The sequence below is a fragment of the Engystomops pustulosus genome, chromosome 6 (assembly GCF_040894005.1).
Source record: "Engystomops pustulosus chromosome 6, aEngPut4.maternal, whole genome shotgun sequence".
NCBI lineage: Eukaryota > Metazoa > Chordata > Amphibia > Anura > Leptodactylidae > Engystomops > Engystomops pustulosus.
Window position 1 is genome coordinate 41,348,769 of NC_092416.1, and position 14,537 is coordinate 41,363,305.

The following is a 14,537-nucleotide window of genomic DNA, read 5'->3' on the forward strand; positions in this document are numbered from 1 at the left end:
TGCACAAACAGAAACCGACTCCATGAGGATGGTATGAGGGCCCGACGTCCACAGATGGGGATTGTGCTCACAGCCCAACTCCGTGCAGGATGCTTGGCATTTGCCAGAGAACACCAGGATTGGCTAATTGACCATTGGCACCCTGTGCTCTTCACAGCTGAAAGCAGGTTCACACAGAGCACATGTGATAGTCTGGAGGCGCCATGGAGAGTCCTTCAGCATGACCGGTTTGACAGTGGGTCAGTAAGCGTGTGGGGTGGCATTTTTTTGGAGGGCCGCACAGCCCTCCATGTGGCTCCAGGTAGCCTGACTGCCATTAGGTACTGGGATGAGATCCTCAGACCCATTGTGATACCATATGCTGGTGCAGTTGGCTCTGGGTTCCTCCTAATGCAGGACAATGCTAGACCTCATGTGGCTGGAGTGTGTCAGCAGCTTCTGCAAGATGAAGGCCATGAAGTTATGGACTGGCCCTAGACCTGAACCCGATTGATCACATCTGAGACATCTTGTCTCGTCCCTCCACCAACGTCACATAGCATCCCAAACTGTCCAGGAGTTGGGGGATGCTTTAGTCCAGGCCTGGGAGGAGATCCCTCAGGACACCATCCGCAACCTCACGAGGAGCATTGCCTGTAATGTCTATTATGCTTCCATTGCACCTGGATTATTGGTGAAAATAAAACAGATCTGTCATCAGTTTCTTTTTGTGGACCCAGACATTTTTAGTGCCTTCCATGATCTGTAAATGTGTGAAGATTTTTTTTTTTCCCCACGTACAACAGATCAGCGCAAAAAACTTAAATGTGAAAACGCCCATAGAAAACAATGGTTCAGTAAGGCGACAGTGAAAAACGACGCCAGTGTGAAATTGTCCTTAAGACGAACATCCTGTTCATCTGTACATCTGTAATTATCTTTATTATTTCTTTGAGAACCTCCGCACTTCAGCCGTCTCCGTTCTTGCGTAGCAACGACAACAATTCAGCGGAGTTCAAACTTCTTCCCTCTGCTGGAAACTTTTTCTCATTCCTTTATAGCTCTGGTTAATGGAGAATTAGAGTGGTTCCGGCATCATACAGTCCAGTTCCCTGGATCCGGATAGTTTACTTGTCTAATAAAAGCTGAGTGATTATCTTCCCAGTGATTGCTCCACTTCTTACAAGACATTTTATCGCTAGATTCAATTATTCACTTCTCACTTGAGGTACCTGCGGGTCTCGTCTCATAATCTTATTATGCAGAGATAAAGCGGGAGAAATAATGAGAAGTTTTTTGTTTTTTGCTTCCTGGAATTACCTTGGTCACTTAGCTGTGAGATGTGAGAAGATGATATTCTGATCCTGGAGTATTATAATATTATACTGTGTGTTGTCCACTTGTAGTCCTCGTGTGTAGTCCTCAGTCGTGAGGAGCTAAACATTACATTTTATTAGGTTTTCTGCCAGTCTTTATTATAGCTGTGACCAGGGTGGTGGGGGCCCTGGGCGCAAACTGGTGGGGGCCCTTCCAACAATGTTTTTGGAAGTATATAGCCTGACAGCCTCTTTGTATAGCCTGTCAGCTCCTGTAGTATACAGCCAGCCAGCCCCCTGTAGTATACAGCCAGGCAGCCCCCAGTAGTATACAGCCTGCCCAGCCCCCTGTAGTATACAGCCAGGCAGCCCCCTGTAGTACACAGCCAGGCAACCCCCCCTGTAGTATACAGCCAAGCAGCCCCACGGCCGCTGCGCATCGCACACAAAGACAGTCAGCGACTCAGCCTGGTTGGGGCCGCGGGGCTCGAGCCCCGGGAGCCCCTCCTTTGATCCGGCCCTGGCTGTGACCAAATCTAATATTTCAGCTCATTAAACAGAACACAGATGAGCTGCAATACCTGGCACGGCCTCTAGAAGGCTCTTCTGGTGGGCCAAGGCTGTAACCCAGTCCTAGACCTAATAGGTACAGCCGAAAACAACCAGTTTTGGAGTCTACAAAAGTCTTTTTTCTAGAAGCTGATGGAGGATGGACCCCCGCATAATTTATCTGATGAGCCCAAGCAACCCTACTCATAGGGACCCTACCCAAGGAACACTGTTCATAACCCTCTTTAAAGGGATTGAAGCATCAGAGACCACTGGCTGCTAGCAGAGGTCATGCTCGGACATGCAACACAACTCCATTGAACATACATATGTACATGCATATATGTACATAGGTAACCTTGCTAGCCCCACATCCCAATGATATACCTGTTCCACCTGCAGTTCCAGCAACTGCTTCCAGGGGACTTTGGGACCACAGGACAGCCCCAGGCTTTTAGTTCTGCAGCTCTGGGCCATATGAAGAGTGAGGACTGTGGCCCACCATCTCCATGGGCAAGAGGAGCAGCCTCCTGTCTGGATGGATGGCGCTTACATGTTGTAGCCACTGCCTGAAGAATATAAAGATGAAGAGCAGCTCGGCTGTAGTTGATAACACAGCTCTTCCCTCATGGTATCGGTGTTGAGTACCATTAACAGGGCAAGCTCAAGCAAAAAAGATGTACGCGTATTAAACCGCTTGAGGGTTTTTTTTTTCAAGGAGTAAAACCCGTTCTTTTGACGTTTGTACAGGCATTAATTTGACCTCTGGCTACCAAGATGACCTAGCGATTTTTCTTAGGTTCCGTCTTTCCTCTAGAGTAGGCATCAAAATATTATTCGGCGTCCAGGGCCGACTCTTAGTTTCAGTAGGCCCCTGGGCGACAGAGCCTCAGTGCGGATGAATGTCCACCCTTGTCATACAAGAATGGCTCAAGTCTGCCAGAACAGGAGTTGTTCTTCATTTTGACTAATAGAAGAGGGGTCCTGAGCGGGAGACCATGTTTTACACTGTCCAGATCCTAATAGGACGTATGGTTGGTTTTCCAGATAAAGGTTTATCGTCGCTTTGATTGGAAAACCTCTAACAGTATTGCTGCCATTGCCGGCACATTTTAGTGTCATTGTGGCACCACCACTAGAAGGGAGACATTCGACTACATTCCGTCCGGATACCGGACCCTAGAACTTGTGATCAGTTCCACCCATCAGTATGGTAAAGGTATATTTTTTTATTGCTCAACTTTTCTTAGGATAGGAAAACCCCTCTAAATTGCTTCTTAAATGGAGATGGCCAGCGTAAATCAACATAATAAACCACTACCCATATGTTGTCAAGCATCTGAAGACCTTCCCGATGATGTTTTATGATTAATATCATGCACAAGACTTCAGGAGATCCAGTTACTAATGTTCTTGTACATAAGAGAATCCGTTACATCAGAGTGGTTGTTCTGAGTGGGGAGAGCTTGACTTCAGCACTGAGATCTCCGCCCACAACCAATTTACGTCTCACTTCGAAGTTGGTTTTATGGATGATGCCACCACACTTGAAAGAAACATGATCTCTGGAAGGTGTTGAGTTGCTTGACAACATACCGGTAGTGGTTTATTGGGACAGGTTTCGTTTAAGCTTGCATAGCATGAACAGCCCATAGGACCTGAAATTTTGGAGAATATCTGGCCCAACAATGGTCTTCACTAACAATGGTCTTTGTTTTGGTGGCTTTGATCCTTATGCTTGTCTAATGTCCCCCACTTTCATCTCATCAGCTTCCATAGCTGTTTCTTTGTTCTGCATTCTGATAGTAATATTAGATGGTGTCTGTATGTAGAGGATATCCGTGCGGAGGTGTCTTCAGAATTAGCATAGTCTATGTACATTGGGGAATGTATCTGAGCTATGTCTCGAGGAATAAGATATGTGATAAGAGGACGTGACTATATGCCCTGCCTTGTGTATTAGCCATGGCACGATTTCCCCAAGGACGCATGATTCTCTTCATTTACGGTACAAAATTCCGCCATGTGACGCAGCCTTGATGTACGTATTGTGGCAGGGTGGCTGCCACTAGAGAAGCTTTTGGGCATAAAATGTGCATTTTGCCTTCTGAAAAGCTGAGTAGAAGACAGACCTGGAAAAGTTGGGTCTGTCTAATTAAGTTGATTAGTTTTCAGCTGGAGGGGCTGCACTAATACATGGGGCAGACTTCACACTGGGCTCCACCCTGGGGAAGAGACAGGCTACGGCAAAGGCCTGTGGAGCGGTGGCAGTGAACTGTTGCTGTGTTTTGGGGTGGCTGGCAGTAGGCCAGCACCTGGTGAGGTAGGGAACCTCGATGTGTAGTTAGTGCCGGAGAGGCTTAGGTATTATTTATATGTTTTGAGTTTGTGTACTGCCAAATAAAGCTGGCTGAGGCCAGTCTTAACCTTACTCACATTGTGTGAATTCCCTGTGTGTGCTGGTCGTCTGCTTAGGAGACGACGATCCCCGGAGCTAATCTCCTACATATGGTGGCGGTATGCTGTGGCATGGAAATCAGCACACACAGCGAGATTTAAAGGGCCAGTAACCCTCATGTGAGAGACTGTTGTTCCTGCTGCTGGAGGCGCTGTGGTCACGGAAAGATTTGTCTTGGTGTGAGAGATATACAGAGACTGCTTGTTTGCTGTGGGAGTAATCACCATGGGTCCGATGGATGAGTTCCAGAGACGCTGGCGGCAGATGATGTGGGAGGACCTTGGAATGCCAGAAGCCATTCGGGTTATGGAGACCCCAACTGCCAAGGCGAGCGGATCCCAGCCGATGGTTCGAGATGTCTGTGATCGGTCTGCAGTTCCTGAGGAGAAGTTGCTATGTGCCGTTGCCGGGGGCAACCGACGGGAGCAGCTTTGCAGATGTCTACGGATGAACCGGTGTTTGGCGGAATGTCCTGCAGCCAAGTGGCCACGTGTTGCAGCGTGTATGCAGCAGCGCAAAGATGTGGTTGCTAGGGGCAACCAACGGCGACAGCATGCGGCTGTGCCATGTGAGGTCAGTGCACCTCATTGTCCTCTGGTCAGGAGACCAGAGAAGTTGCCAGTCAAGACCTGTGAGATGATAGTGGGTGGAATCCCGCTGATGGTGGAACTGGACTGTTCTCAGGATGTCTCCAGAGTTAAACCGGACATCTTATTGTTCCTGAAGTACCAGCCAGGGAAGGGTAAGACTGTCTGGATTGACTTTGAAAGTGATATTGCGATTGTGACACATAAGCTGGAGATTTGTGCAGATCTGGAGGTGGAGTTCATCCTGGGGAAAAACTTCCCTTTTTTCTGGGACTTGTGGGAAAGTATTCCAAGTAGTGGGAATAGCTGCTTTTCCTGGGAGACCCCTCTGACATCGGGTACAGTCCCAATCTCCCCAAAGGACGATCTGGAGAAGTCTCAGCGACCTGAGGTGATGGTGGGTGGAGTCTCAACAGGTTGCAGTCTGAACTGTGACCAAGGGGTCTTGATCCCACAGAAGGAGACTCTGCCACTGAGACTGATAAAGTCTGATGGACTATGTGATGATGATAATATTTGTGATGCCTTAATTTCTGAAGTTAAACCAGAAAAGTGTAATGTTGTGCATAATCTGCCTCTAACCTGTGATTATAGTGTTAACTGTGATTATATGACACTACCTGTAACATGTGACAATTCTGCAATGCCGATAACATCTGATAGCGTTACAATGTCTGTTCAGAATTATGCAGAGTGTGAACTAGGTGCAGCCCTAGATACTGAGAGAGTTAGCTCAGAGGCGCCCCTAGAGGTTGTGAGTTGTAATGACTTGTAAAGGTAGCGAGCCTGAGATGTGTAATGTAGCTAATGGCAGTTCAGATAGGGATACCGCCATAACAAGGGCAGGTGAAGATAATGAGATCCTGATTGTTAGTGGTTTCCCTTCAGCCCAGAGTTACACAAACAGTGAGTGTGAACAGAGCCCTAGAGAAGCAGCTACTCGCTCAGAACCTGCAGGAGGTGGGGATAGCCTGTGTCAGTCACCTGTGGAGGAGTCTCACATCAGTGTTCAGGAAATGTCAGGGGGAGACCAGACATCTGATACACCTGAAGCTTCTGAGGAGATTGATGTACTGAGTTCGTGTGTGAACAAGGCCAGAAGAAGCATCAATAAACTGAGGCGTCATGTGAATACTGGTTTGCGGAATAACTGGTATAAATGCTACAATTGTCACGTGTCTTATAGAAGAAAAGATGACCTAAAGAGACATATATTACAGAAACATGAGTTGAAGATTGATATCTCGTACTGTCCTTTCTGTGATACAGTGTTTGCAAAGAAAAGTGAATGGGAGGTTCACATGTGTACGTGTTCGGGGAACAAAAGAAAGTGCCAAAATGGTGATGCCGACCTCCAGGTGTGTTCTGTCGTGATGTGGCACCAGAAGTGTCCTAGGAAGGAGACCAGGCGTAAACCAGACCCCTGTACACCTGCTGATGAACCGCAGAATACGCATGATGGCGTGCTGACTGAAATTGTGTGTGAACAGGGTGGAAGCGCCACTCTTAATCATACACCTACGGATGAGGGGACCCCAGATCCCCAGAAGGTGGTGGAACATGTGATGCACCAGCCCTTTGGTAGTTCTGCCTGCAGTGTGGTGAGTGCAGTCTACAACTCTGTGAGGGAAGGTCGCCCATGCATCCGCAGTGATCGTGATGTTGCTGAGAAGGAGGAGAAGCCCTTGACTGATGTTACAGTGACTGGATCAAGGCCTCTCATAGGCATTCTGGAGCCACCGGTTGCCACAAGTAATGACTTTGCTTGCAAAGGTTTGGGGAAACAGGAGTCCAACCTGGCTTTTCTTCAGCAGCCAACTGGAAAAGCCGTATTGAAGACAAATACAGTGACTGGTGCCCGAGACACTATTACAGGTGCGATGTCCGGTATATTGGGCTGGGAAGCTGGTGCAGGACAAGGCGGTGTGGGTGTGACTAAGTCTGTAGTCTCAACCGTGATGGCCACCCAAGTGGGATCGCTTATAACCAGTAGCCTGAATACAGACTTGGGAAAATCCGAAGAATGGGTTGATGGTTACCTCCCGAAGACAGGTGAAGAGCTGTCTCAGCCTGCTGAACCTGTGGAGAAGGTTGAAGTGGCGCCAAGTCTACAACAAAGGGACCAGCCAAGTTGCTGTGTACGTGTGGAAGCTCTGTCGTCTCGTCTCTGTCATAGTGCATGCCAGCATTCTCTGGGCAAGTGGAAGAATACCCAGATGGGCCCTACAGAGACTCCAGCACAGCTGCACCCAACGATAGATCTGCCTGATCATCTGAAGAGCGAAAGTGAAGATGGTCTGGATGGTGAGAAGTGCCTTGAAGATATACCGGGTGATGACTGCAGTGGATGTGAGGAGACGGTGTCTGATATAATGTCAACAGAGCCCTCGAAATTCCTACACAGGAAAGACTCGGTGAAGACTGAGGTGTTGGCCAGCAAGGCGTATGAAGGACTGACCGAGGAAGAGGTCAGCCAGGAACCTAGTGCAAGCCATGAAAAGCTTAAGGCTGCCATTGTGGAAAGTCCATGCCAGGACTTGGGTCCGAAGTCCGAAGTGTTAGCTGGAGGTGATGAGGATGATGCTGATGTTGAGATGAGTTTCACCTACACCGAGAGCGGAGGTTGTGACCTCAGAGGTAGCAAGCGCACAGCTTTGCAGACATGTGACCAGAAGGTCACCAATGTGAATCGTGCCCTGGTTCTGAACGGTAATGCCCCCTTCAATGACAAAGAAGGTGCCGAAGCTGAAGACTGGAAAATGGGCAAACCCGTGCGTGTCGTGTGCAATGCTAAGCATAGTGCATATGCCTCAGTGGATGGTAACCGGTGTGACGGCATCCACAAGGTGATGAAGAGATGGGGCCTAACCATGCCAAGCCCTGAGGGGTATGTGGAGTCTCCAGTAAAATGCAAGAGAAAGAGGAGAAGAAAATCTGTCATTGTTAATAGAGACATGATTGAAGATGATCAGTTGTGTGAAGGAAGAGATGCTGGGACTAATTTTGAGCTGTCTGTGTCTCCTGCAGTTAAGGAAAAAAGCTGTCATTTTCCAGGTATAGAAGATGTAGTAGATATTAGGGTCTCTGCAGTGCTTTTAGGAACCGTAGGGATTAGACCCCAATATAGGAGCTTTGACCCCGGAGGGAGAATTAAGCTTATTGATCAGGCCTACGGCCTTGATCACAGGGGGAGGATATGTGGCAGGGTGGCTGCCACTAGAGAAGCTTTTGGGCATAAAATGTGCATTTTGCCTTATGAAAAGCTGAGTAGAAGACAGACCTGGAAAAGTTGGGTCTGTCTAATTAAGTTGATTAGTTTTCAGCTGGAGGGGCTGCACTAATACATGGGGCAGACTTCACACTGGACTCCACCCTGGGGAAGAGACAGGCTACGGCAAAGGCCTGTGGAGCGGTGGCAGTGAACTGTTGCTGTGTTTTGGGGTGGCTGGCAGTAGGCCAGCACCTAGTGAGGTAGGGAACCTCGATGTGTAGTTAGTGCCGGAGAGGCTTAGGTATTATTTATATGTTTTGAGTTTGTGTACTGCCAAATAAAGCTGGCTGAGGCCAGTCTTAACCTTACTCACATTGTGTGAATTCCCTGTGTGTGCTGGTCGTCTGCTTAGGAGACGACGATCCCCGGAGCTAATCTCCTACAGTATAGAAAGGACCATGACATTGTCTTGTGCTTTGTCTTCACGTAGGAAAAGCAATGTTTCCATACACTATAAATGTAAATTGGGGAGCGAATCTCAGACGTAAATATCCATATTCGTGTAACAAGATAGTAAGTCTAGCAATGGGCACTAGGGGGAACTGTCTGCTCATGCTAGAAATCGTACAGCGAGTCAAAAAATCTAATACCGAGCCGCATGAGTATAATAACATGAGAGATCATATTCAGTGGTTTCTAATTTCTATGATTCTTCTTTAAAAATTGTATAATGTTCCACATTTTTCTAGGTTTATATTTTTTCTAGATAAAGGTGTTACTACCTCCATTCCATGTCCATATTACACTACATTATTGCGCCAAAATAGTGAAAGACTAAATAGTAAAGTCTATAGCAGTGAAGGTGTACATGGTCTAGTCTTAAAGGGAACCTGTCACCATATTTTCAGTAACTGGTTCCGTATTAATTAGCTGAAACCCTTCTTTTAGCTAACAAGTGTTTACCTTTCAACACTTTTCTTATATTCACTGGCATCAGAGGGGGCGTGTCCTGCTCGACCAGCCACTCCCATATACAGGTCCCCATGTCCTATGCTTCTTCTCAGCATGTCATGTGACCAGGGTGACATCATCACAGGTCCTTTAGCTTCCTAGCAAACCATACACCATGCATATATCTGATCACATGGCAGCATCATGACATGATTATAGCATGCCTCTGTGGACTTCTACTCCTCCCCAACTCCATGGAGGCTGCTGTGATTTCATGTAATCAGATACATACATTGGGTTGACTGTGGAAATGTAACATGACTTTGTACTCATGAATATAAAGGGCTTCATTGGACACAAGTACTGACATTGCACTCACGTCAGGCAAGTTGCATATAAGTTTAGAAAATGATTTCTTAACATTGCAGCCAAGGAAAGGAACCATTTCGGGAGAAGGGCAATGCTTTTTAATTATAGTATTTATTTTGAGTGACTCAATTTGCATTTATAGGGCTCTCCTGATTCCTGTTTCACCATGATACTTCTGTTTTTGGGCCCTTCATCTGACTGGAAGTTTGATCCTCGGGATCCGCTTCATCCAATGACTGCAATGGCTTCCTCTGACATAGAGGACTTTACTTCCTTTGCTGTCCTCTGGTCTGAGGAGATCAGTCAATGGAGAAAGCAGCCCTAGTCCAAGGAGACCTGTCATTGGAGGAGCGGGTCCTGTGATACCCTGGTACAGAGGTTCTCAACCTCAAACAACCATTTCACGGGGTCATCTAAGACCATCGGAATATGTTTTCTGAAGGTCTTCGGGACTGAGACACCGCTCACTTATTCATCTCGGCCTGCTTCTTGACCAATTCCCCCTGCAATCGAATAATTTAATGTGCATGCGTCTTTAAGACGCACAGACATTTGATCGGGAAAGAAGCTCTGCTTAGTTACACCTGGGAGCACCATATCCCACAATGCCCCACCAGGTGTAACTGCTTAGTTACACCTGGGAGCACCATATCCCACAATGCCCCACTAGGTGTAACTGCTTAGTTACACCTGGGAGCACCATATCCCACAATGCCCCACCACGTGTAACTGCTTAGTTACACCTGGGAGCACCATATCCCACGCTGTCCTTACACACAAGAGACACAGAAGAGGCTATGCCAGAGCGGACAGGTAAGTACTTTTGACAGCTGGCTACTGGGGGGGGGGGGATATCATTTCTTTTAAGGAATTACTACTCGTGCAATTATCTGGAATTCTGCTCGTTTCCCTGTGTGCATTTCTTTGAGAAGATGAATTACAATATGCAGAAGAGCAGACAGACTTGGAAATAACAATGTCATCACTGCACAAGTACAGATGCCGGGCGCCCAATGTGTGAGATGAGGTACAATATGTATACACAGTGGGGTCAGGTTAAGAACAATCACATCCTAGAGTTGCTGCAATAAGAGTGACATGGCTGGTTATAGAATGAGAATCTGAGTCCTATGGCAGCGGCTCCTGATAGATGAAGCTTTGGGATATTATTTCCCTTAGTTTTGCTGGTATAAGCTTTGCTGTCAAACCTGAGAGCTGTGCCCTATGATGCCGACCGGGCAGAGAAAATTACTATGAATGACAGGCCATATGCTTTATTGTGCTCACCTCTCTCACTCAGAGCTCCTCCTCCTAGATTTCCGTCGTGTGCATGCCGGCGCCGATGCCCCACAATCCGATCGCGTGCGCCAAAATCCTGGGGCAATACAGGGAAAATCGGCGCAAAGCGGAAAAATTTGCGTAACCCGCCGGTAAATAGTAATGGTAAATGACCCCCATTAAGCCTTTCTCTGTTCTCACCATGCTGCTCTGGGCAGTCCTTTAGGTATAACCCACTGTGTGTCTATGCTCACAGTCCATCTGCACTGACACAGACAGGGGGGAAGCAGGATAAGTCATCACTCTCCCGTTACAGCTCTTCCTATTCAGCAGAGCTCAGAGAGGTAAAGAAAGAAGCTTGGAAGGTCTGCACACAGTACGAATGTAAGTAGCAGGATTGCTGAATCACTTGATGAACATTCAGGGATTATCTACAAGTTAGAAAAGACACATGGGAAACTTATGTAAAAGAGTGGCCTACCCTTTTAATAACATTATAAACAATATATGCCTCTGCATGAATAACATTATCCTACCTTTATTTTCATGGACAATAATGCACCAGCTCACCAAGGCCGCCACATCAGACGCCTGATGGGTAAAATTAGGGCTATTGGTTTGGCAGAAATCATTTGCAATTGGATTGAAAACTGGCTGAAGGATCGTATCCATAGAGTTGTGGGCAATGATTCCTACTCGGAATGGTCACCAGTTATGAGTGGTGTACCTCAGGGTTCTGTGCTTGGCCCACTACTATTTAATATATTTATTAATGATATAGAGGTAGGAATTAATAGCATGGTGTCTATTTTTGCAGATGACACCAAACTGTTTAGTGTAATACAGTCTATGGAGGATGTTCATAGGCTGCAGGGTGACTTGGACAAACTGAATGTTTGGTCATAAACTTGGCAAATGAGGTTTAATGTGGATAAATGTAAGGTTATGCACCTGGGGGCCAATAATCCAAAGGCAAAATATGTCCTTGGGGGCGTAAATCTGGGAGAGTCCTTTGTTGAGAAGGACCTGGGGGTACTAGTAGATCATAAATTGAATAACAGCATGCAATGTCAATCAGCTGCCTCTAAAGCTAGTAGGATCTTGCCATGTATCAAAAGTGGTATGGACTCTGGGATAAGGATGTAATATTACCACTATACAAGGCATTGGTTTGGCCTCACCTGGAATATGCTGTCCAGTTATGGGTTCCGGTCCATAAAAAGGATTCCCTGGAGCTGTAGAGGGTTCAACGTAGAGCCACAAAAATGATAAGGGGTATGGAGGGTCTTAGTTATGAGAAAAGATTTAAACAACTAGATTTATTTAGTCTGGAAAAGAGACAACTACGAGGGGACATGATTAATTTATATAAATATATGAATGGTCCATACAAAAAATATGGTGGTAAGTTGTTTCAGATTGAATCAAATCAAAAGACGAGGGGGCACTGTCTCCGTTTGGAGAAATCAAGGTTTAATCACCGGAGGCGACAGGACTTTTTTACTATGAGAACTGTCAATCTGTGGAATTGCCTGCCTCAGGCGCTGGTCACAGCAGGGACAGCGGAGAGCTTCAAGAAGGGTCTAGATGCCTTTTTACACCTAAATAACATTGATTGTTATGTTATATAGAATTGTTTCCCCTAAATCCCTTCCTCAGCCAATCCCTACCCTTCCTTGGTTGAACTTGATGGACAAGTGTCTTTTTTCAACCGTATCAACTATTAAACTATAAACTATAAATCATTAATGAATGGCTCCTGGAGACTGGGGCACCCCAAATGGAGTGGCCTGCATTTTGTCCACATCTGAATCTCCTATGAGTCGCCATGTAGAGTGTCACGGGTGCTCCCGGGATCTCTGTCTTGCATCCTATGTTCCTGATCTGTGTGATCCGAGACTGTCTTCTGCTAAGGTACCTTGACCTCGGCTGCCACCGCAGGCTAGTCGCACCTGTGGAACGACTTGGTGGTACCCCGCCACAGCAAGACAATCCCGATTTGCAGGGGGCTCTAGTGAAGACCAGGTGCCACTTAGACTCCGGTCCCAGGTGTTGGCTAGTACCATCTCCCGCAAGTGTCCAGGGGGTCCACAGAATCACAGTCCTGACAGTAAGATCAGGCCATGGACCCCGCCAAGGAACAACATCAGATACTGTCTGAACTTTCCAGTCTTGTCGCTCAAGGAGAACTTCTAGGCCAAGTTGCTTCCGCCCTCCAACGACTGCATGAATCTCAGCCTCTGCCTCAGGCTTCTGTGTCTACTCCTGCGGCAGTTCCAGTGTCTACCCCTGCGACTTCTCCTGTTGTCCCGGCCTGTCCACCGGCACCAGAACCAAGGCTAAGACTGTCTATGCCTGAGAAGTACAATGGTGATCCCAAGCTGTGCATAGGTTTCATTACATAGTGCTTATAGAGTTAATGCCATCCCAGTTTGTCACCGAGGGATCCAAGGTGGCATTCATCGTCAGCCTCCTCTCCGGGAAGGCCCTGGCCTGGGATACTCCTCTGTGGGACAGGAATGATCCAGTTACGGCCACCCATAATGCTTTTCTGTCTGAGGTCCGTGTTTGAAGAACCCACATAAGCCTCCTCATCTGAAACAGTGCTACTGAACCTCCGTCAAGGAGATTCATCTGTGGGAGAATATGCAGTTAATTCCGTACCCTGGTTTCTGAACTCTCTTGGAACGACGCAGCCTTATCGTGACTTTTAAAAAGGGACTATCCTCAAGACTCTGCCGGGTACTCTAAGTGGTCCTATCACCCTGGCCACTCGGATAGATGTGCTGTTTCTGGAACAAGCTGAAGAGTTGCGGCATGAGCGACCTCTAGTCTGGGTCTGCCTTTGTTGGCTCCTGTCTTCCAAAACCCGCTCCAGCCTCCGGTTGCACAGTCTGCATGGGAACCTATGCAGGATGACAGAGCCCGACTCACAACTGGGGAATTTTTCTAGAGAATTTCAAGATATTCCGGTGCTCCTCAGTGTCGGCACCGGTGCTCCCGTGCAAGTCTCAGTGTTCCTGGACTCTTGTTCCACAGGGAACTTTGTGGATGCCGCTCTGGTATCCTGGCATCACATTCCTGCAGAGGGGTTTCATACGCAAGTTCTCCAGGTTTCTTCTTTGTGTCCCTGCATAGACTATTGCGGGCTGAACAAGATCACGGTTAAAAACCACTACCCCATGCTGTTAATTACAAAAATCGCCTACGCGGTTCCAGGGTGTTCTCCAAGCTGGATCTCCATGGTGCTTACAATTTCATCCGGATCCGCAAGGGTGACGAGTGACAGATGGTGTTTAATACCCATGACAGGCATTTTGAATATTTAGTAATGCCCTTTGGACTGTGTAAGGCCCCTGCTGTCTTTCAGGAGTTTGTGAACAAAATTTTTCGAGACCTTCTTTATACGTGTGTCGTGGTCTACCTAGATGACATCTTAGTGTACTCTCCAGACCTTGAGTCCCACCAGGCACACGTACAAGAAGTTCTTGGTCAACTTCGTGCCAATCACTTCTATGCCAAGTTAGAAAAATGCCAGTTTTACCAGCACAGCCTACAATTCCTTGGTTACATAATTTCCGACAGAGGCCTCCAGATGGACCCCGCAATACTGTCTGCAGTTCTTCATTGGCCACGTCCAGAGGGCCTACGAGCCATACAGAGGTTCCTGGGATTTTGCAAACTATAACCGGCAGTTTATTCCGCACTTCTCCTCTCTGGTGTCTCCCATCGTGGCACTCACCAAGAAGGGTGCCAATCCACTTGCCTGGTCTCCTGCTGATGAAATGGCTCGGATCGTGGGCGCACCCGTGTCCCTTTGTGTGCCCCCGGAGCCCGGC